Source organism: Chlorocebus sabaeus, chromosome 26 (genome assembly GCF_047675955.1).
Source record: "Chlorocebus sabaeus isolate Y175 chromosome 26, mChlSab1.0.hap1, whole genome shotgun sequence".
NCBI classification, from domain to species: domain Eukaryota; kingdom Metazoa; phylum Chordata; class Mammalia; order Primates; family Cercopithecidae; genus Chlorocebus; species Chlorocebus sabaeus.
This window is the reverse complement of record NC_132929.1, coordinates 23,681,690-23,706,557: the sequence shown is the minus strand read 5'-3', so window position 1 is coordinate 23,706,557 and position 24,868 is coordinate 23,681,690.

Genomic DNA, 24,868 nt, shown 5'->3' with positions numbered 1-24,868 from the left:
TTTCCATTCCCCAAGAAAACATATTGATTCTCACTTTCTCCATATTTCTCAACTCACACCTCTCCTCTCAACCAGCAGTGCTGCCCCATCCTTGTCTGGCCTTTTGAGATGGCCTCTTTATAGGACTTCCTGTAGTGGCTTTCCTATATCAGGATTTCTTTCCTTCTACCACCAGGACAACCATCCAGAAAGAATCATTTTCATTTTCTGCTAAAATCCTCCAAAGGCTTCTTGTAGAGTGATGGCCAGATCCCTTAGTGTGGCCTAAAAAGTCTTTCCCAATCCAACCTCTTGCTCCCCAGCCTCATCCCTGCTATGATCCTTTGCACCTGCCTCGCCCCTTTTGCAACTGCCTCAGGAGCACCGCATGTCTTGTCTTGCAGCACTGCAGGACCTTTCTGCTTTTGAATCTTTGCTGTCGCCTCAGCTGGATTGTCATTTCTTTCTAGATTCCTCTGAAATGCCCCATACTCTGCAAAGTCTTTCTTTTCTTTCTCATTGCTTTGTAATTCAGATTATCTTGTTTACAATCACCCTTCTCTGAATATTCCTCCAATGTTGAACTAAGCACATTGGACTTTAATTATTTGAGGACAAGTTTATCTTCCATGTCAGAAAGATAACTCTTCTCTCCCCAAGGTCAGCAACCATGTCCTCAGTACCTCAATAAGAGTGTATGGAATTAATTAGGGGAATGATTTGAAGGCAAGCACACTGTAGGTATTCTTTGTGAAAACTGCTATTTTTTTTTTTTAAAGAATACTGTCTGATTTGCACGTTTGTAAAAAGCGTTTCTTGGATGTAAGTGGTGAGGATGATAGATTCACTATTGTTCCACCCTTTCAGGAGGTGCTTGCTTTAGAGTCAGAAAAAAGGCCAAGGTTCTTACTTATAGTGTGGTCAGAAGGTTCAGAGTCCAGAAACCAGATCGTGAAGGACAGCCAGCTAGAAAGGTTGTGGGGATTTGGAACCCAGATGTGTCCCTGCAGCATGAGACAAGTACAAATAGGAAGATGAAGTAAAGTGAGGACAGGAAAGAACACAAAGTGAGAGCAGAAGAAAAGGAGAGATGGTGACATGGAAACTAGAGCCAACCAAAGAAGAGACAGGGGTTAGTGCCATGAGCACTTCATTGCAGCATCGCGAGAGCAGTAAGTTGAGCTTTTAAATCTGATTGGTACATTTTCTACTTCCCGTCCCATCTTCCTTTCTCCCTCCCATAGGAAAGAACTTCATCATATTGCCACTCCATCTTATTTTTGTTTTTCTTTTTATGCCCTTTATTTTTTAGAGCCGTTTTAGGTTCACAGCAAAATTGAGTGAAAGATAAAGAGATTGTCTATATACTCCCTACCCCCACACTTGCACAGCCTCCCCCACTGTCAACATCTCCCACCAAAGTGGTCCATTTGTTACAACTGATGAACCTACACTGACTCAATATTATCACCCGGGGTCCGTCGTTTACATTAGGGTTCACTCTTGGTGTTGTGCATTCTGTGGGTTTGGACAAATGTATAATGACATGTATCCACCATTATAGTATCATAGAGAGTAGTTTCATTGCCCTACAACTCCTCCGTGTTCCATCTATTTTTCATTCCTTACCCCAGTCCCTGGCAACTACTGATCATTTTACTGTCTCCATAGTGTTGCCTTTTCCAGAAGGTCATAAAGTTGGAATCATAGAGTATGTAGCCATTTTAGACTAACTTCTTTCGCTTAGTAGTATGCATTTAGTTTTCCTCATAGCTTAATAGCTCATTTCTCTTTTAGAGCTGAACAATATTCCATTGTATGCATGTACCACAGTTTATTTATCCACTCATCTACTGAAGGACATTTTGGTTGCTTCCAAGTTTGGGCAGTTGTGAATAAAGCTGCTATATACATCCCTGTGTGGGTTTTGTGTAGACATGTTTGAATTTATTTGGGTAAATGCCAACGAAGGCCTTTGCTAGATCACACAGTAATGGTAGGTTTAGTTTTGCAAGAAATTGCCAAACTGTCTTCCAAAGTGACTGTACCATTTTGCAATCTCACCAGCAATTAATGACAGTTTTTGTCGTTCCACATCCTTGCCAGCATTGTGTTGTCAGTGTTCTAGACTTTGGCCACTCTAGTAGGTATGTAGTGGTATCTTGCTTAATTTGCATTTTCCTAAAAACATGATGTGGAACATCTTTTTGTATGCTTATTTACTATCTTATACCTTCGTTGGTGAAATATCTGTTTTTAATAGAGTTGTTTGTTTTCTTGTTGTTGAGTTTTAAGAGTTCTTTGTATATTTTTATTGACAATCCTTTATCATATGTATCTTTTGCAAATATTTTCTCCCAGGTTATGGTTTGTCTTCTCATTCTCTTGACAATGTCTTTTGTAGAGAAGTTTTTAGTTTTAATGAAGTTCAGCTTTTCAGTTCTTTCTTCCATGGATTGTGTCTTTGGTGTTGTATATAAAGCGTTATCACTGAACTGAGGTCATCCATTATATTCTCTCCTACATTATTTTCTAGGAGTTTTATCATTTTGTGTTTTACGAGTAGGTCTATGGTCCACTCATAGATAATTTTTATGAAAGGTGTAAGGTCTGTTACTAGATCATTTTGTTTTTTGCTTGTGAATCCCCACATCTGTCTTTTGGTATGAATATTTTATCATTGAAAATAATAAATTTAGAGGTCTATAAAGGCTCTTTATTGTTTTATTTTACAATGCGGACCATTACTGCTTATCGCATCCAGCTGATAACCACACTACTTTCAAACAAGGTTGACTATAAAAATCTGAGTGGGGATAGAGTTTCTCTGCATTTTCTCCCCACCTACCACTTTTGACATGTTAGATTAAATTTCAGCCTTGGGCCAATCTGTCAAAGAAACAGGAAATGTCTCTTGCTATGACATATTTGCCAGCGGCTGAGGTTTGAAACTAGATGGGTATTAGTTCTTACACAGAGCTAATTGGGAGAAGCAATTTCTCCCGATCAGAGAAGCTGATCAGTTCAGCCAAAATCTTTACTTCGTATGGATGTGTCTTGATATGAAAAACATTTTCTGATGAATATGTTTAATAATTTGCAGAATTTTCGAGAAACTTAAAGAAATAAGAAAGATGAGAGTTTGGGGAAGGTGAGGACTAGGGAAGAAAAATCAAATCTAAATATAGTTGTGCTTTCATCAGTATTGAAACTGTATGTGGATGATTTCATTATGGTTATCAACACGCTAAATAGGCTGTTTGTGACTGGAGACAGAGTGATAAGGGAGGGGGTTAGCATATTTCTCACAGTCATAGGGCACTGTGGTTCTAACAGCTACCTGACTACCGGAGAGTCCCGGCTAATTTCTCGTCTCCTGTAAAAAATAAGGAGTTGCTTACAGGTGCTCTGACGCATCACCCTTAGCCAGCAGTGGGGGAAGGGAACCCACCTGTCTCTCTCTCCTTCATGCTCTCATGCCTTTGCTATTCCACTGAAAGAAAAATCAATATCTAACCCAGCGAACAAATCAAGCAGCTCCAGATAGGCAGCGTTTCCCTGGTGCCCATCTGAAGAAGATATCTTCTGCAGGCCCTGGCAAAGAGCTGTAATGACTGCAGCCAGCCCGTGGATTTCTATGCAGAAGGGATTATTTTTGCAATAGAGTCTACACTATGTACCTCCCCCTCCCACTTCCCCTCACTCCTTTCTTGAACCAAAATCCCTTCCCTGTGCAACCCCTTAGAACTCATTGCAAATGAGCCTGGAGGTCTGGCCCAGAGCAGAGGAGGTGTCCATGTTTTTAAAGCAAACCTTCCTTCCTTCCTCCTTGCCATGTTGCTTCGTGGATGAACGGCGAATCTGGCCCACAGGTACCTGGGATGGGCTGCTCAGGTTCATCAGGAGGTGATATATTTTGCCTTGAGGCTTAAAGCACTCACTTATTTCTAACAGAAGCTAAAAAGCTGCCTGAGCGAGAAAGTAGTGTGGAATTTAGCAGGAAGTACCACTTGCAATACCACCAAGAGGGCTGCCGGCTGCCTAGGACAAGTGTTCTCTTCCTGCATTAATCAGTGATTCCTTTTCCATTTTCCAAGCATTTGAAGAAATTACTTTGTGTTCTATATATTGTTTTACACCTATTCCCACATATATACATACAACTCAAACTTAACTAGGAAAAGAAGCTACATGGCTTTTCCCAGCAGCCAGAGAAACGATCACCTTACAAGATTTGCTAATGAACGCTTAAGCACTTTTCCCCTTAGGACTAACACTTGTAATCATAATCATAGTAGTTACAGTAATAATCACCACCACTACATGTTAAATGTGTTCTGTATCTAGGCACAGTGTTCAGTGTTCTATATCCTTTTTCTTTTTTCATTCTTACATAAATTCTTATTAGGAGAGCATATTCCTGCAGGTATCAGAAACTACAAACAAAACACAAAATCTTTAAATTCACTATTTGCCTTTTTTTGAGTTTTGTTTTATTTTTAGCCTTTTGCTTTTATAGAACGTGTTATTTGAGACTTTTGGAACATGATGTAAGGTCTATAATAATGAAATCCAACTGAAGATTAGTTGCCTATTTTAGAAGGACACATGTAGGTTATATTGTAAAGGTTAATATTAACAACAAGAAGAAAAAGAAAAGGCACAACATTCACATGGTGCTGGACACTGTTTCAGCCATATGGCATTTGTTACCTCAACTCAACCCTTTTGATGGGTATTACTATGTCCCTTTGTGGAGAAGGAAACCGAGGTTCAGAGAGAGTAGATAACTTGCCTAAGACCCTCAGCTGGTAAGTGGTGGAGCCAAAGTCAGAACAGACTGGCCTAACCCTAAAGTGAGGAGCAGGTGTAAACCCATTATGGAATAGCTGCGCTCAGGCATAGGGAAGGGCTATTAGAATTAGGGAGGGAGGGAGGGTGAGGATGCATCAGGAGCAGCATTGACTGGACTAGTTGGGGCTGAGGCCTTTTCTGTCCTTAGGTAGTAATTACCTCCATGACATTGCATTTATAATGCAAGGGACGCTCTCTGCTGCAGGGAGGAAGAGTTGAAACACTAAGCCTGGTTGGAAGCCAACACTCGAGGATCTGTTGTACACATTTATAGAGTTGCTTGCTTAGTTTCTGCTTTTTCTGGAAATTGTCTCTCCACTGTGGTGAGTCCCATGGCAACTGTATTATATGATGTGGCCTTGATCCACTGACCACAGCTGATTATTCCAGGGCTAGCCCCCAAGCCAAGCTAGGCCAGTCTGGGTTTCTTTCCGGAAAATTTGGAATTGGAATTCAGCAGGAACTCTGGGTGGCCTGAGAAGCTGAGCAAGCTGACCTGCAGCAGGGACAGCAGTGCTGAAAGCACAGAGATGAAAGACTCAGAGGAACAAGTTCTGGTCTATCCAGAGGCCCCACTGCATCCCTGCTCTGGGGTGCTGTGATACCATATATTAAAGATTACATGTAAGCCAGGTGTGGTAACTCATGCCTGTAATCCCAGCACTTTGGGAGGTCAAGGCGGATGGATCATCTGAAGTCGGGAGTTCGAGACCCGCCTGACCGACATGGAGAAACCCCTTCTCTACTAAAAATACAAAATTAGCTGGGTGTGGTGGCGCATGACTGTAATCCCAGCTACTAGGGAGGCTGAGGCAGGAGAATCGGTTGAACCCGGGAGGTGAGGTTGTGGTTGGCTGAGATCATGCCATTGCACTCCAGTCTGGGCAACAAGAGTGAAATTCCATCTCAAAAAAAAATTACATGTAATATGGTAAATTTCAATTTTTGTTTAAATTGATTCAATGAGTTTTTATTATTGGCAGACAAAGGGCCCCTAATTCTAGAGTGTATGTACAGCCCAGTCCTAGGTTAGAGGACAGCTCTGAAGAGTTTGGCAATGAGAGTGTGGTGTCATATTGATGGCTGTGGTAAAGAGGAGACCGAAGAGAACTGCTGCACTCCCAGAGTCTCGTAAAATCCTGAAAATCTGAGGATGCAGTGCAGAGTCTAGTGATGGGATCCCCCGTGGGTGGGGGAAGAAAGCTCCCATTGCTTCTTACCCAGTGACAGGTAGGGCAGAATGGAAAGGGGTGCCAGTGGGCAGGAGGCCAAGAAGAGCATGGCAGCAGCAGATCCTCCCAGGAGCCCACAGTGGAAGCAGCAGGGGAGATGTTGGGCACCAGGAGCGGGAAAGCATGGCTACTGTGGCCTTTTGCAAATCTATGGGAAACCTGCAGGAGGGAATTTGGTGGGATTTGAGGTTCTGTGATTCATGGGAGAGTCTGTGCGGGGGGGTACTGTGTTGTCACTATTGTTAGGATGCTACAGGCCCCCCAGGGCTGATGTGGCATGAAGCAATGCACCTTACACAAGCTGAGAAGGGCAGAAAATGATTCTGGATTCAAATGATGGATACCTAGCAAAGCCCATTTACCAAATTCAAATTGACAAAGACTGTGTTTGAACGTAAAGCATCCTCTTTCTGCTTGTAGCTTTTCTCTACCTAGGACTGAGACAGGAGACCACAGAAACAGACACAGCCCTGTCTTCTCCAAATGTCCCTCCACGCTTTTTCCAGGCCTGCTCACCCTGGACACTCTGTGACTCAGCCCTTGTGGCTACCTGCTTCCCCATAGGAGCTGACACAAAGCCTGCTGGTTTGCCTTATTGAAAATTCTCTCTGCTCTTCCATTTTTTCTGGTGAATAATAGGAGGTCACCTGGTTCGTGACCATCATCTCTTCCTGGCTTTATGAATGCTTCTTGATACTTTGAAACCAGCAAAGATTCATAGTGACTGTGTCTCCATAGATGATAAGGCACCATAGTTACAGTATGAATTCTAACTCTATAATGCAAATAAAGGAAAAATCCAGGAACTGAATCAGATGGAATTCTTCTTATCAGATTTCACTGCATTTTGCTATGTTAGCTTTACTTTCCTCTTAAAAAAGTATTGTCTTTGCAAGAAGTGACTGAGGAATGTTATGCTACACTGAAAGGGAAAAATCTAGAGTCTTAGAGATATTTTTCTAAATAAATATTTACGTCCCTTCTTATTCTTTTTCCTTGGAAGTTCCTTGGTCTTTCTTATGAAAAGGACAATGATGCACGGGCAGAGTATCTTCTACTTTTGTGGTTTGAGTTCATCTTGGTGATGATATGCTTTCGGTTGTGTTCATGAGAAATTTGTTGTTTATAAGTCATTGCACATGTTTTATACCTGAATAAAAGAGAAATAGGCATAGATGTCATTGTGCTTGATTGAATCCTTATGCATGACGATCTGAGAGCGCTTACGCAGGGCATTATGAACAATTAATGATTTACTCATCTCTGAGTTCGAGCAAAGTGGCATGTCTTAGCTGAGGCTGATGAAAGGCATCACATAAGTGCAAAATGTTATTAGTTTTTAGGGAAGGGATGATAAGATTTGAAGCATAACCCAGCCCTGGTGAAATACTTATTCTCTAGTAAGCTGCTTGCAGTTCAAATTGAGGTAGCAAAGAGGTTTTGGTCTCCACTCATGTTAATCTTTTAAGCAGAAATGAAGCCTAGAAACTCATAGATCCCTGATGGGAGGCGTGCCTGAGACATATATACCATAGACATCTTAAGAATCACAGTGGTGACCAAATCTGAGATGTGTCTGCCAGCCTCTCGGGTGACCTCCCACCTAGGGGCTGAGGCAAGGCGGTGGAGGCTGGGCTGTGTTTGGCTCTGAGAAGCACCTCATCAGGAAAAGACGGGACATGCATCTCTGAATGATGGGCTGTTAGAGGTTTAAAATGTTTGCCTTGGGTGACCTTCGGGAAAAACACCATCCTCTCTGGCTTAATGTGAATTAAATTTTTCAATTACTCCAGAGGAAGGAAGGCAGTGGCTCCAAGCATGCTTATTTGTGGAAAGTAAAATGAAATTAAACACTTCAGCAGAAGAAATCTTAGCAGCTCACTGGTCCCAGGGCATCGCCCCTTGCTGCTCAACGACATTGAAAATTTGATTTGAGGGTAACGGATATTTTAAATGGAGTGTCCTGAATCCATCTAAACATGTTTTTATTCTGAGAGAATAACTATACTAATTTGTATAGCCTGGGAAAGAAATGAAGCATTTTAATATTTTCTTCCCCTTAAAGAAGAGTGCTGCAGATGTCTTGAGAAATGGAAGAAGAATTCATTGTAGGAATGTGAGGTGCTCCTGTTGGGTGTCATATGCTTGTATGTAGAGGATCCCCTCTGTCCATGGGATGCTCAGATTAAAAATGGGGATCCTGGGAATGGAAGATACTCTCATTAGTTTCACAACCTAGGTGGTCCTGTTCTGTTTGCAAGAAGACAAGAGAAAAAGTGTGTGTGTATGTTTCATCGGGGTGTAGATATTGATCATATACCAGAAAGACCATGATACTATGGTGTATTTAAAGTCTGGAACCAAGGGTTGTAGAATGATCATATCGTCTTCCTTGGGGATATCTAAGAATATGCCAAATCTCTATGAGATTGGGGTGGTTTGGACTTCATTGTTCCTGGTTGGAATGGAAGAATGTTCAGTGTGTGTGGAGAAGGCATGGCTTTGGCACTTCCGAGTATTCCTCTTCATAGCCTTTGTTTAGAGGTTTAATGAAGAAGCAAAATAAAAAAGGATGCGAGGGCCGGGCGCGGTGGCTCAAGCCTGTAATCCCAGCACTTTCGGAGGCTGAGACGGGCGGATCATGAGGTCAGGAGATCAAGACCATCCTGGCTAACACGGTGAAACCCCATCTTTACTAAAAAATGCAAAAAACTAGCCAGGCGTGGTGGCGGGCGCCTGTAGCCCCAGCTACTCGGGAGGCTGAGGCAGGAGAATGGTGTAAACCTGGGAGGTGGAAGTTGCAGTGAGCTGAGATCCGGCCACTGCACTCCAGCCTGGGTGACACAGTGAGACTCCATTTCAAAAAAAAAAAAAAAAAAAAAGGATGCAAGACGGCAGGCAAACTGAAAAGATATTCTGTGATACTTTGATTTTTAAAGTGTTCTGTGACTGAGACTAAAAACAACAGTTTCCATTTCTGGTTAAGGTAAGGCAGAGGCAATATGTTCAGGTGTGTAAGCTTGAATTTTCAGTCACCTCTTAAGATTGCAAATGGGAACTGCCTCAGAGGCTGCTTGAGGCCATGCCAGAATGGAAGTGGGAAGAGAAAGGAAAGTCCTTCATGTCAGGAACTTGTGGAAACAGTCCTTTATGCCACTTAGGTTGTTGAATAACTTTGTGAAATTCCTTATCTTAAAATGCTTTTTGAACTAGGAATCAGAACGAAGAAAGTTTTCTTTTTTGTATTATACTAGGAAATGCATGTTTTAGGCTGGAGCAGTAATGCTAATGATATATACCATTTCTTGATTCCCTGCTATGGCCCAGACACTCACCTGAAAACTTTAATTCTCACAATAATCCTCTGAGATAGGTTTCTAAGTATTTCTATTTTACAACTAAAAAAATTAAGCTCAGAGAAGTTAAGTGTTTATAGAGTTATACACAGATTTTGGTCAGCTGTCAGCCTAGCTCTTTATTAGTCCACTAATAAAGGATATAGTTGTTCCAAAATAATAAAACTTAGAATGTAATCATGTTACTTCTGATGTGTTTCAAGATTAGAACTAGGTTACGAGGAAGAAGAAAGGATGAAGGAAAGTAAAGGAGGAGGAGGAGAAGGAAAGGAAGGAGAGAAAAGGCCAAAAAAGGAGAAGGAGAAGTAAAAATGGCAATAATGTCATATTTGCAACATATTTAACAAATTGTTTATTGTTCATCGGAAGTTCAAATTTAACTGGGTGTCCTATATTTTATCTGGCAATCCCATGTATGTTCGAGGCAAAAGGCTAAACATTTTCCACATATAATCTTACGTAAGTTGTACAAAATATCAAGTAGCAACTATTGTCCCATTTTTTAGCTGAGGATACCGAGACTCAAAGTGGGGAAGAGACTTATCCAATGTCATAAGCTGGGAGCTAGGGCATGAACCTAAGCAGAACCTGCACACTGGAGCCCAGGATTGCTGACAAAGGACACACCCTCTCTATCCCCTGCTGGTGGAGTAAGTTAAAAATCCTTATATATACAAATATTCTGAATATAGAAATGAAACCTTTGTGGTAAGTCTTATAAAAATGACTCCTGAAGATGAAAAATTGCATTCAAACCTCAGTCATCTCCATGAATTACGAGAAAAAGTGTGAAAAGTGAAAAGCATGAATCGAATTGTGACATATTGCTAGGTGTTGCATGTTAGGGGAGACACTAAATAAAACAGAATGTATCTGGAGTTGTCTGATCAGACTACTGGTGGTGGTGGGAAGAGGGTGGACTGGAAGCGTTTAACTTGGAAATAGACAACTGAGAAGAAGAAACACAATAGCTACCTGAATTGTGGGAAGAGCTATCAGTTCTAATTTCTAGTGGCTAGCCATCTATTACTCCAAAAAATAAAACTAGACCAATAAGTGAAAGTTTGGTAGAGGTACATTTCTACTTAACAACACAAAGGACCATTTTCTAGAAACCAAAATGGTCTAATGGTAGAACCCTGGAAATAGTTGGACCTTATGCTACAGGCCTTCAAGTTGAACCTGGATGACAGACTATCTGAGATGTTGTAGGGAAGATTTCTGAATTGAGTGAACAGCTCAGCCAGACAGCCACACGGGTATGCACGCACACATACACAACTGTATATACATTTAACCCTTTTCCCATTTAGAAAAAAAAAGTGCAGCTCACTGCCAGTGCTCATTTAATTTTACACAAACATGCTCTTTGAGGCTGAAGCAAATCTGATTTTCAATGTGAAAATAACATAAAAACTGTTCTTGGAGTTATTTCTAAACAGAACTAGCATCAGAATTGTCTGAATCATCAGAATCATCTATTTTGGAAAAATCAGACTCGTCAAATGAATCTTTGGCCAATAACTGTTCGAGAACGATGTTAACATCATGCTTAGGAATGGTACGTTTTCTAGGATTTGACATTTTCAGCACTTGAGAATTACTATGTTTTGTAAATGGAAGTACCACCACCAAAACCAGAATGCTTTAAATGGAATGATGTCGTTTGTTTCCAAAGTCAATGAACGATGTGAAAATAATATTAAAAGTGGGATATTTCATGGCAAAATTATCTCAGGGTACACGCTGCAGCCACAAGCGCCGGTGAGTATTCTTGGGGCAAACGGGAGAAGGGTTAAGACATTATGTTTGACTACAAATGAAACTTGGAAAGCTAAATTGTCTCCCAACTTTAGTCATTTGGAGTCCGTCCTTGGTGCCATTCTATTTCTTGGCATCCTCTCTTTCCTGGATTATTATCTAAACTTTCTAATGAATCTTCCTGTTTCCAAACTCCCTTCTCCATAATCATTTGTTCAGAGAACCCCCAGCATATTATTTTCTGAATTCCAGCATATTAATCGTATTCTTTTGCCAAAAAACCCTCAGAGCTTCAATCATCTTTGAGAAATGCATTTTAAGTGCCTGAGCACGGCCCACGAGGCCTGTCTCCAGCTATGGCTCCTGCTGTCCCCCTCTGGACTCCCCGTTTGTCTGCAGCTTCAGTTTCCCGAGGAGTCTTGCTGCTCTCTCTCTCCTCCCTCACCCACATTGTCTCTCCTTGTGAACTCCTTTCTATCCCTCAAAACCTAGTTCACATTTCATCTTCTTTGAAACACCTTTTCTGATGCTCCTGGATAGAATTCACCACTCCTTCTTGCAGGTGTCTACACTGCTACACTCTTCTTGCTGTGTAGTTACTTCTGTTAACCTTGCTGTGTAGTTACTTCTATGTCATTTGCCAGGCTCTAGGCCTCACAAAGACAAGAACTGGGTTTTAGGCATCTGTTCATCCACATCAAGAGCACAGTGCCTTACACAAAGGAGGCATTCATAAACCCAGAAGCTATTACCAAAGAGAAACCTCTGGGGGACTACAAAAATCCATGTCCATCCTAACGTTTATGAGGCCTGGGACTAGAGTACAAATGGAGGCTCATATAACATATGCCTACATATTTAAAAATTACGAATCAAGCTAACAAATTGCTTTATAAAATAGGTTATATCTTCCTACCAGGCCAAACAGATCTTCACTGTGGCAATACCAAATATACGTAAAGCTTTGTGGGTTTTTTAAGCTTCCTTTTAGGGACTGAAAGTCTGCGAAATACCAAAGATGACCGAATTTAATTATTAATGTCCATGTCTGAGGATTATTTTGGTGAATTGGTGACATTTGCATGAGAATAAAAAGAAGACATACATAATTCATAAATTACCATATATTTATTGCATAAAATTTATTCTCTTAATTTTAGCAAAAATCATTAATAATGTGATTTTCACATAATTTGGGTCCTGTTTATAGTGATTATCTAAAGGATTAATAATCGAATTGTATTCCAAATAGACAAAATCTGAATTTATTTTCATGTAAAAGATTAAACATCAAGGTAAAAATTTAAAATGAGAATTCTTTTCATACAAGAGTCAAAAAGTTGTAAAAAAATTAAAAGTTGACAAATTCATAATAGCAAAGACTTGGAACCAACCAAAATGCCCATCAGTGTTAGACTGGATAAAGAAAATGCGGCACATATACACCATGGAATACTATGCAGCCATAAAAAAGAGTGAGTTCATGTCTTTTGCAGGGACATGGATGAAGCTGGAAACCATCATTCTCAGCAAACTAACACAAGAACAGAAAATCAAACACTGCATGTTCTCACTCCTAAGTGGGAGTTGAACAATGAGAACATCTGAGCACAGGGAGGGGAACATCACACACCAGGACCTGTCAGGGAGTGGGAAGCTAGGGGAGGGATAGCTTTAGGAGAAATACCTAATGTAGATGACAGGTTGATGGGTACAGCAAACCACCATGGCACATGTATATCTATGTAACAAACCTGCATGTTCTGCACATATATCAGAGTACTTAGGGTATAATAATAAAAAAAAAGAATAGATGAAGAATAAAGAGATAGTAACTCTCATTTGCAGGAAAAAAAGTTACAGTAAATTAAGGTTAATTTATTACTGAAGAAAGAAAAGTGTTTTTAAAAAAGTTTTTTAAAAAAATTTTAAAAAAGTTTTTAATTTTAGTGTAGCCTATTTGTACAGTATTTGTAGAGTCTACGGTGGTGCACGGTAATGTCCTAGGCCTTCACATTCACTCACCACTAGAGCAACTGCTAGTTCTGCAAACTCTGTTCATTGTAAGTGCCTATTCAGGCATACCACTTTTATATTTTATACGGTATTGTTACTGTACCTTTTCCACATTTAGATGTGTTTAGATACACAAATACCATTGTGTTAAAATTGCCTACAGTATTCAGTACGGTAACACACAGCACAGGTTTGTAGCCTAGGAGCAATAGGCTTTACCATATATCCTAGGTGTGTAGTAGGCTATACCATCTAGGTTTGTGTAAGTACACTCTATGATGTTTGTACAATGACCGAATCGCCTAAGGATGCATTTCTCAGAACATATCCCCGTCATTAAGTGACGCGTGACTGCATGTGCATAGTATTTTCTTTACTGACCGTATTTGTTTGCTTGTGAGGATATCATTTGAATCACTATCATGGTTATTTTTAGCAGTGACTAAATTTTATTCATGAGTTTGATGAACCAATCAATTTAATAAGACACCTCAAAGTAAAATTTAATAGCAATACACCTTTTGCCAAAAAATTTTATCACCTACATTTTATGGTTTGCTCCATTAAAGGTTCCTGAAGCCCTGCAGAGATGGGGCCTGGGTTTGCACCTGGCCAGTGTGAATATACAGCATTTACTCTGAGCAGGCATTTTGGTATGTGCTGGAACAATCTTGTGCCTTGTGATGGATGATACATCCTCACTCCACTCTGCTGCCTTGCTGTGAAAGCTCTGTTTCTGCAGCCCTAGGAAAGGAAATGTCATTATTCCACAGATAGAGGTTCTCAAATTATGGGGCAGTACTTACTTATAGTCATCTGCCAGATATACTGTGGGCTTTAAATTGGGTTTAATATTTTATCAAATGAAGACACCAACTTAAAATAAATTATTATAGAACTCTTGAGTCTTCTGATGATATCATCCACAGATCCCAAACTGAGAATTGAGAGTTCTAGGGGCAGCTTTAAAAGGATTTGTTGTAAAACATTATTTATCCCTAAAACTCAATATATGCTAATGATTTTATTGAGATATAACTTATATACCATTACAATTCACCTCCTTAAAGCATGCAATTCAATGGTGATAAGTATATTAACAGAATTGTGCAACCATCTCCATAATCTAATTATGGAACATTTTTATCATCCCAAGAAGAAACCCTGTAACCATTAGCTGTCATTCCCTATTTCCCTGCCCCTGCAGCCCTTTTAGTCCAAAAAATCCCCAATCTACTTTCTGTCTCTATAGATTTGCCTATTTTTGATGTTTCATATAATAGAATCATGTAATATGTGGCCTTTTGTGTCTGACTTATTTCACTTAACATAATATTTTCAAGATTCATCCACATTGTAGCATGTGTCTACTTCTCTTTATGACTGAATAATATCCAATTATATGGATATCCCACATTTTTTTTAAATCCACTTACCTGTTGATGAATGTTTAGGTTGTTTCTACTTTGGGTTGTTATGAATAATACTGCTATGAACATTCATGTACATTTTCTTTTTGTAGATGTATGTTTTCATTTCTCCTGGGTACTGTGTTAGTCCATTTTCACACTGCTATAAAGATACTACCTGAGACTGGGCAAATTATAAACAAAAGAGGTTTAGTTGACGCACAGTTTTGCATGGCTGGGGAAGCCTCAGGAAACTTACAATCATGGCAGAAGCAAAGAGGAAGCAAGCACCTTCTTCACGAGGCAGCAGGAGTGAGAGAAAGAGCACAGGGGAAATCACCACTTATCCAACAACCAGACCTCATGAGAACTCCCTCACCATCACAAGAACAGCACAGGGGAAACTGCCTCCATGATCCCATCACCTCCCACCAGGACCCTCCCTCGACATATGGGGATTACAATTTGAGATGAGATCAGTGTGGGGACACAAATCCAAACCATGTCAGGTAAATACCTTGGTGTGGAACTGCTTGGTCCTATGGAAACCTTGTTTAACATTTTGAGGGATTGCCAAGCTGTTTTCTACAGCAGCTGCATTATTTTATTTTCCCAGCAGAAATATATGAGGGTTTCAGTTTCTCCACATTCTAATCAACAATTCTTATGGTGTGCTTTTTTTCCCCCCCAGAGACAGGACTTTACTATGTTGCCCAGGCTAGGCTGTAGTGCAGTGGTGCAATTGTAGCTCACTGCAGCCTCAAATCCCTGGGTTCAAGCAATCTTCCTGCCTCAGCCTCCTGAGTAGCTGGAACTACAGGTGCATGCCACAGCACCTGGATAATTTTTAACTTTTTTTGTAGACATGAAGTCTCCCTTTTTTGCCCAGGCTTGCCTTGAAACCCTGGCTTCAAGTAATCCTCCTGCCTCAGCTTCCCAAATTGTTGAGATTATAGGCATGAGCTGCTACCCCTGGCCAGGTATGTTTTTCTTGACTACAGTCATCCTAGTGGCTATAAAGTAATATCTCATTGTGGTTTTGATTTGCATTTCCCTAATGACTAATGATGTTAAGCATCTTTTTATCTGCGTATTGGCCTTTTATATATATATAGTCTTTGGAAAAGTGTTTGTTCAGATCCTTTGTCCATTTTACAATTTGGTTATTAATCCTCAATGTATTTTTAAATGGGCATTCTATGACATGAGAAAGTGAGACAGCGATGTGCTGTGATTTCTAAGAGCTCACGCTCTGTGATCTGTTAGCTATGCGTAGATAATGTATTAACATCTCTGAATTTTAGCTTCCTCATCTACAAAGTGCTGTTGTCATCTCCTAGAGCTGTGGTGAGAATTAACTAAAGTAATACGGATGAAGCTCTTGCGCAGCACCTGGCACGTGGGAAGCACTCCACATACAGTAATTGTCATGACCTCCACAGCTCTTCCTGGCACTGAATCCCAAATGACTTTGTCCTTTTTGTTAGTTTATTGTCTCCACAAGTAGACTGTAAATATTCTAAGGGTAGGGATAGTACTCTTAGACGCCTCTTAAAATTCCCATATTACTTTTGACAGTCTGAGCAGGGAGTGAACTGGGGAAAGTTTCATGGAGTCAGTTGCAGGAGAACAGGGTTGTAAAGATCAGGAAGATGAGAAGACTACTGGGGGTAGAGAGTAAAGACACAGAAATAGAAAGCAATGAGTTCAACTCCAGGGAAACATGAAAGGAAATGGAGTAGATAAGGCTAGAAAGGGCGGAACTGGGGGTGGTCAACCTTTGCTAGAATCACACTCCTGCACTGGAGCCATAACCTCAGTCCAGTGCACAAGGTCAAAGATATGGTGGTGCTCTCAACTCAGGTATACAGGCTGGGATGCCAGGCAGTAAGGAAGGAAGGTGGGCATGTTGCAGTCTGTAGCCCTACAGAGCCTATTCTGCTTCTTGATGAGCCTGCTGCTTAATTGAATGCCAGAACCAAGCATTTGCAGGAGATTGGTGAAAGGTCTTCACGGACTGTCCTGCAGGAGTTACAAGCAGGAAAAGTACAAGCTGAAAGAAGATGTTTGGGACTGATCTCCCACAGTCCTCAAAGAAGTCCGGGGATGCAGCTTCCTCTTCATGGTCTCCAGATGTAGTCATCACTCATTCAGGTTCCGTAGACCCATGAAAAAGAACAAAGACACATTTCCATTGTTGTTGTCTTTGCTGTTTTAAGTATCAGAGTATTGTTGCTTTTCTGCCTGTTTAGTTAGGCCACAGCTTCCATGCTCCATGACTAGGTGAGTTTACTTGCATGGCTTCATTTTCTCTTTGTCAGAGGCTGCTGTGACCTTTCTCATTCCAAACCAAAATTCAGAGCAGTTGCCTTGCCCATCGAGATTATTCAGAAAGTCAGCAGGGACACTGGGAACAGATTCACATGTTCTCTAAGTCTGTGCTTTTCTCAAAAGACAAACTGACCTCTCTTCTATTATCAAGAATTAGTAGGCACTAATTTATAGTCACTTTACTTCCTATCAAATGACTATTGGAAGTAATAAAAGGCCTGGACAAAGACCATCCAGAAACTCCTAAATTGGAAATATCTGTGGCCTATTGTCTTCAGACTTTTAAATCCCACTTAGCAGCTGATAACTGCACCCTTGCCTGGTGTCAGATGCAACCAAATCTTTATGTGCTTCCTGAGCATTGAAGGAAAATGCAGTTTTCTAAAAGGTAACTGAGACTGTTGCTGTGTTCAGTAAGCTGCCAGGGCTTGTATGAACATGCCAGGCCAAGCTGGGAGAGATTTTCTGAGCCTTCCAACCTCTACTCTTTCCCCTTCCCATGGAGGTTCATTTCTCAGGGCACAGTGTGTCCTCTGAAAAGTTTACATAGCTGTTGGCAGCGAGAGGTGCTCTCCCAGCAGTGAGGGCTCCTCCCTCACTCCTACAGGCTGGCTCACCTTGCTCAGAGAGTCCTTGGGTCTTGGGGACAAGGGCAAGAAAGCATGTATGAGAAAGAACATACTGGAGGAAAATTATAATCAGCAAGCCTAGAGGCGATGACTTCAGCTGATGCCATTGCTGGCAACACCTTAGGTACAACTCTTAAAACACACAAAGGGCTTGAGAAAGATTGATAACATTTGCACCTTTTACTCACAATTTCTGTTTTCACATGTTTCCCATGCTTTCAGGTGCTCGTGTTCAGGCAAACATCTTGCTTCTTTCGAATCAGAGAGGCTGATCAGGAGAAGGCGTTAGGGCTTGGAAAATTTTCTTAAGAAGGTGAGGAAGGATGTATGAAGAGCATACAAGGTGCAAGTAGCTTAGATCGAGGACCAGTGGAATTGAAAGAAAATTAAAGAAAAGCAGTGTGCACTGTGAAAAAGGAAATGAAAGAGAGTGGTTCAAGAGATGTTAGATTGATCTAATCAGTGACAACTGGAAATTGAGGGGTGTTCAACTCATGGATAACTTCAGTGCTTACTTCTCAGGGTCTGTAAGTGCTTCGAAAACTGTTCTTGTATAAACATGGGCAAATCACATAGTGTCCTTAAACCTCAATCACCTCAAGTATACACATTCACCAACAATAACATCCCACCATAATATTGTTGGGGGATCAGATGAGATCATGTATATGAAAAAGAATTTTGTGAACTGCAGGCATTGTTTAATGTGAGATATTATTGCATACCAGGAGACTCATTATTTACATTAACCAGGCCGGAAGCCAGTCAGAAATCACACAGTGTCTCTCAAAGGAGTGCACTTTTATTACTTCCTGGCTCATAATAATTTGCACTGTCAACAAGTTAGTTAGTTTAGGAGAAGACCTTGGAGTCTTCTGTTGTGGTGTGGTACTAAATGTGGAGGGCTTAGTTAAAAAAGTGCAAATCTTCATGCTTTACAGTTCTTACGATGCCTTCGATCCTATCCTGTGGAGTGCACTTGGTAGAGACATGAATATTCCGGCAACAGTTCAGGAAGAAGTTCCATTCCACTTCTGTACCAATTTACTCTATCCGGAAAATAGTTTCACTCGTAGTCATCCTACCTAGAGGTTGGAGTCATCTGGGTGGAAATGCACTTCTGTATTCTGTGTTTTTTGAGAGGATAAATAAGATAGTACAACATGAAGGGTTTGTGAATCATGATGTGCTAAAGGCAAGTGCTACAGGTACTTGCTGTCATGGTTCACAGAGGCAACTTGTTGTACTGGAAACATAATCTCAAGTAAGAAGAGTTGAGTTCAAGTCCTGATTCCGTCACCTGACCTCAGGTGTGCTAAGCCAACACTCTTGTTGGAATGTAAAGCATGTGAGATATGTATTTTCTCTTTCTATTATCTACACTCTGCCCCTTGGTAGAAGTATGAGTGATCTTTCTGTACAAGATCTGCACCTGTATGTGTCTGAACTCCACCCACTTCCAGTTTGCTGATTCCATAGTCATAACTTTTAAAATTCACAATGGCTCTTTAGACCAAGTGACTATGAAGAGACAACATGTGTAACATCCAGGATGGAGTCCAGGGTCTGTGCTGTACTTCTAATGAAAGTGATCTCTGGGAATCTTTGGTTTTGAATACCTCCATCGTACACTTTCCATCATTTTTATGATAAGAAATATGTCATCTGTGTAGCATCTGCAGAGTGCTGGTTGAGAAGTGAGTTGGTTTAAAGCATTTCATTTCAAATTACTCATAAAGATTTCGGTGGCACTGTTCCTTCATTCTACCTGGTAGTCAATTCTCTTTAAGACCATAATTGCATGAGTGCCATCTTTTGAACCTAACTACTACAGTTTAAAAGTCCCTCAACCCAAACAAAAACATTTGTTTTCTTTAATGTGTGAACTTCTCTATGGCCTGGTCTAAAATTCCTTTTATGTCTGTTTTGAAATGGAGTGTATGTGAGCCAAAGCTTCCCTCCCTCTGCTTCTTCCTTAGGACCCTCAGTTCAAGTACAGAGGCAGTTGCTGGCTTAATTTGACTGACAGCTTGTAGGAACTTCTGGCCCAGCATTTTAAGTGAGATGAAGTTGGCATTTAGTATGATGTCTCGCTATCTGGAGAAAATTCATCCTTATATGGCCAGAGTTTTTCACTCACCTGAGGAAAGCTGACAGCTTTCAATACTTATGATGCATTACTGACATGTTTTCTCTTCTTTTTGGCTAGTGCCAACTGGCAAGCATTTTTCAACTGATAGGACATGACTGTTTTTCTTTGCAGGAGAGCAGTTCCTATCTTTGAGATACCTGGATATTTCCTTAGAACTAAAATTTTAGGGTGTTCATTACAAAGCTGTATGTATGAGGCCTTAATTTAATAATATTAATGAGATGAGTATGATTCTCTCCTGCTGGGAAGCAGAGCATTGTGGAGAGTCCAAGTTCTGAAATCAGAAGATCTGGGCTTGAATTCTGGCTATTCTACTAATTAGGTAGTTGATCTTGAGCAATACATTTAAGCTTTGCAAGTCTTAATTTCTTGCTTAGTGAAGTGAGGGATAATAATGATTCTGCTAGGATTTCAAATGAGCTCGTGAATATGATTGTGGAGTGATACGTAAGTGAAAAATTGTCATCATGGAATCATTATCCTTATAGCTACTGGAGTTGGAAGGTAAATTTTTAGTTTCTTTGGTTTGGTCAGCAGGCTTCATGATTCTCGCTCTTGTAATTTCAGAGGATGTGTAAATTCTCAGTGCTCCACACCAACCTGTTTAAGGGGGTCACTGTTGGAGGAGGATGAGAAAGAGGATTCCTTGAGGAAAAAAATGTACACTTAGTTGAATGATGCCTTTCTAAAATCCCTCCAGTTCCAAAATCCTGTTGTGATTATTGCTATAGTCTTAATGTTTGTGTCCCCTCAAAATTCATATATTGACATTGACATTGTAACCCCTAAGGTGATGATATTAGGAGGTAGGGTTCTTGGAGAGGTGATTAGGTCATGAGGTAGAGACCCAGGGCCTAAGTGGGATTATTGCCCTTGTAAAATAGGCTCAAGAAACTCTTCCCCTCTTCTACCATGTGAGGACACAGCTAGAAGGCACCATCTATGAACTAGACAGCAGGTCCTCGCCAGATACCTAATCTGCTGGTGACTTAATCTTGGACTTCACAGCCTCCAGAACTGTCGGTCATAAATTTTTGTCATTTATAAGCCACTCAGTTTATAGTGTTTTGTTACAGCAGGATGAACAGACTAAGACAATAATATTTTAGCACTAACAATTGCAAAAAAGAGCTCATGGAGCTTAGATATGGTCTCTTTCATTCACATCAGAGAGAGAGAAAGATTGAGAGAGAACAGTGGTTAGGCAACAGGTGACACCATGTGCCCAGGGCTTGACAAATAACAGTGGTTTGGTTGCTTTTGTTGACAGAATATCATTCTAGCATCTGCTTAGGTCTTTTGTGTCAATTCAATTTAATTGATACTAAGGTAAGTAGGGGCCTAAGTGCCTTGCAGTGTATAGAATTCATCCATTTCTGTCCTCAGGAGTTTACAAACTTGTAAATCCCTTCTTCTTTGGAGCCTCATCTTTGTTATCTATATCCATATCTATATATGCATCTCTATCTATCTATCTATCTATCTATCTATCTATCTATCTATCTATCTTGTTTAAACTTACACTGGAAGGGGATTTTGTTTGTGAACTCTGTAAAGAAAATGTCTCACCGCTTCTAGCATCTGCACTCTCCAGGAAGCAGGACTGGCTGCCCAAAGGTTGGACCTGGAGTGGTTCAAGATCTGCAGTTAGTACATCCAGGACAATCAAATTTGAGAAGTATATTTGGCCAAGGTATGGATTGGTGGAAAGCAGGACAGTGTTTGGGATCAGGAACCACTCTTGTGTGATTACCTGAGTGCACTGGCAAACAAGATGATGCAGCCTGCAGAGTCTTCCAGCTCCAGCCTTAGCAGATGCTGACAGGGGCCACCTCTCCTTGTTCATCACGTGGCCCCTGACACCACCTTACAAGGAAAGGTCAGATTCAGCTCTGGTGAGACTATAGAAACACCTGCTATTACCATGGCTCCATGGATGCTTCCACATTACTCATTGAATTATCCATGCTTTCGTTTGTTCGTTCAACAAATGTTTATTGAATGTCTATTGTGGGCCACAGATTATTCAAAATATTGGTGACAAAATGGTGAGCAGGAACACATAATTGTTGCTTTCATGGAGTTTACAAGTCACTGTGAAAGAAACACATGAATGGAAATTATCCCAGCAATGGACATATACACCAGCAGCAAGCACTATGAAGGACACCAACCAGGTCAGGGAAGATCTGAAGCAGGAGTGGAGGATATAACAAGCAAAATGGGGCAGGGAGAGCTTTCCAGGCAGAGGAAATACTGCATGCCAAGACCCCCCTACCCTGGTAATCTGAAAGAAGACAGAATCTACAGTACTGAGAGTCAGGAGAAACAAGATCAGATGAGATTGGAGACGAAGGGAAGAACCTTTATAGATTAGAGTAAGGGTTTTAGACTTTATGCCTATTCAAAAATGAGAGGATGACGGGGTTTAAAGTAAAGGCCTGAAATTTATCTCTTGAAACTTACTCTGGTTATGGATTGGGGAAGAATCAGAGGGGGAACCTGATCTCTTTCAGGGACTCCAGAAAGGCCATTGTCTGCAGCTCAGAGAGAGAAGGTAGCAGTCTCGGACTAGAATGACAGCTGTGGAGGGAGGGGGATTGGAGATATTGAGCGACACTGAAGAGGCAAGCCTTGGAGGTTTGCTTATGAGGGTAGAGAGAAGGGAAGTAGTGAGGGACCCTCAGGGGGCCAGGAAGGACAGAAACGAAGGCAGAAGTTGGAGTTGGGGGAAGCAGAGTTGGCAGGCAACAGAGAGAGAATGGCAGGAAGGCTTCAGTTCATTTTTTTACTCCATCTACCTATGAATACTGTGCTAAGCCTGATTTGGCCAATTTGTTTTCAACTTTTAGCAATTTTGCTTTAGAGGTTAACTGTGTGAAGCACTTTAACTCCTGGGTTCAGTTTTCTCTTTGATTTGGGGATCTGCATGTATATGAGCATGAGTGAGGGCAGCTGAGGGGACATGGATATTTGGCCCTTCAGCTCTGGGTCTCTACCCCTTCTTCTGGCATGTGGATTACTGGCCATAGGCAGCATTTCCCCATCCCCCTTTATCTCTTTTTCCTCACTAACTTTCACCAATGACCGAGCAAGTGTAGTTAGAACCTTTCCATTAGTTGTTTCCCATTCACTGACCATTCTGCCCTCAGGCAGTTGGTGAAGCATATTCCTGACAGAATAATCTCACCTGCCCACAGAGGTGCCTTCAGGAATTGTGAGGGCAAGGAGGGTCTGCCAGCAGTTTTCACTTTTTTTTTTAAATGATACTAGACAATTAATTAAATTTTTATTGAAGCTTCAACAGAAATACATTTCAACACCAGTGAAGGGAGACATTATGGCACCAAAACTTCCCCTCCTCTATCATACTAGGATACATTTAGATTACTATTCAACCTACAGTTTTCCTTCTTCTAGATTTTGTTCCACACAAATGTATGCAGGTTTTCAACTAGGGCTAAACAGTGACTCACCCCAGCCCAGCCCATTAAAGTTTCAAGATGTTGGTGCCAATTGCCCTACAATGACAGTACGTGTTACTTTCATCATATTAAATGGAGGTTGGGATTTGAGGGTTGAAGAAATCTTGACACTTTGGGGGAATATGACATAAAGGAATGATTTTTCCCCCCAAATGAACAGTGATGCTCCTAAGTTGTTCATCTATTTGTCTCACCCAATTAATCAATAAGTACAAATTTACTGAGCATTTACGATGTGCCAGGCACAGGGCTGATGATGAGGAATGGGGAACATCAGTGATGAATAAGTCTTGGCTCAGCAGTGCTGTTCCCACGTTTCTGTGAAGTGCCCTGCCCATCAAAGAGATTGAAGGAGAATGGGGAACAGAGGTTTTGCTCAGGATGCTGTTGGTGGTGGTGACGGCAGCCACATAATTTGAATTGTCTTGCCATAACCTCCCTTGATATTTGTTTGAGGGCTTTTGTTTTAGTTAAAATTTTGTGTACATTGTGCACTTGGCCTTATAATATATTCGTGTTTGTTTAAATATTTAAAATGTCCACCAATCTTAGGAGAAAACTATTGCTCCAGTTAAATGTGTCATGAATATCCTGTGACTTTGTGAGCTTCCAGCCTACATTTGAGAAACCCATGCCACCCACATGCTCCTATGTACATACCGTCAGAAAGAGAAGGAAGAGAGCACAAAGCCTGGTGTGAGAGACAGTCATACAAGCAAATGACAAAAATACAACAGAGAAGAGATTTGGTTTACTTTAAGGCAGTCATGGAAGCAGACGTTAAAACCAAGTCTTGAAGGAAAGATTAAGAATTTTGAGGGTATGGGAGAAGCATTTGAGGAAATGCATACGTAAATGTGTGAAAGTGTGAAATACAATGGCTTGCTTAGGGAATGGTAAGTAATCCCAAGTTCCAGAAGCATAGAGTTTGTTGGAAAGAAAAGAGTTAGGAGAGTAGGTTGCAGCCAGATTTGAAGAAGGCATTGGATGTCATCCTGAGTCTGAACTGAATCCAGAGCCATTGATTCCATAGGTGAGGAGAAATACTTTGTTTTTCTTAGTGAAGAACCATAGGTAGGTGTATGTCCCAGAAATATGACTGGGTAGGACTCAGTCATACACGGTTAGTGTGGGGAAGTAGTGCAGAGGACATGGATTCCAGGATTCCCTTTGCTCTTGGACAATCGGGAACATAGCGGTGAAGGTGGGGAAACTCACCCACTTCTGATTCCCATGAAGTTAGGTAGGGGGCCTGGCAATCTGCATGCTCAAATATTTCATTTAAAATCTGAATGCAATTTGCCAGGTTTGGAATTTGCTAATATTTGGCAATCCTCTCATAGGGCACGTGAGGAGAGGTGAAGCCATTTCCCAATGTCACCAGCTAATTATTGGCAGAGGTAGGACTCACACACAGTTCTTTTGCTTTCAGTCACGAGTTTCCCCCACCAATGTAGGCCAAGAGTGTTAACCCAAGTCAGAATGTCTGGGTTCACGTTCTCCCTTGCATATTTCTCTATACCTGAAGGCGTGTGGGAGGACAGAGTTGTTTTGCAGGGCACTGGAAATTTTGTGTCCCAGCCAAGGTCAGTTCAGCATTCTTATTAACATATTGTAGATAATGGATGTCTAAAAGTCTGAGGGCATAAATATTTTAATGTAGC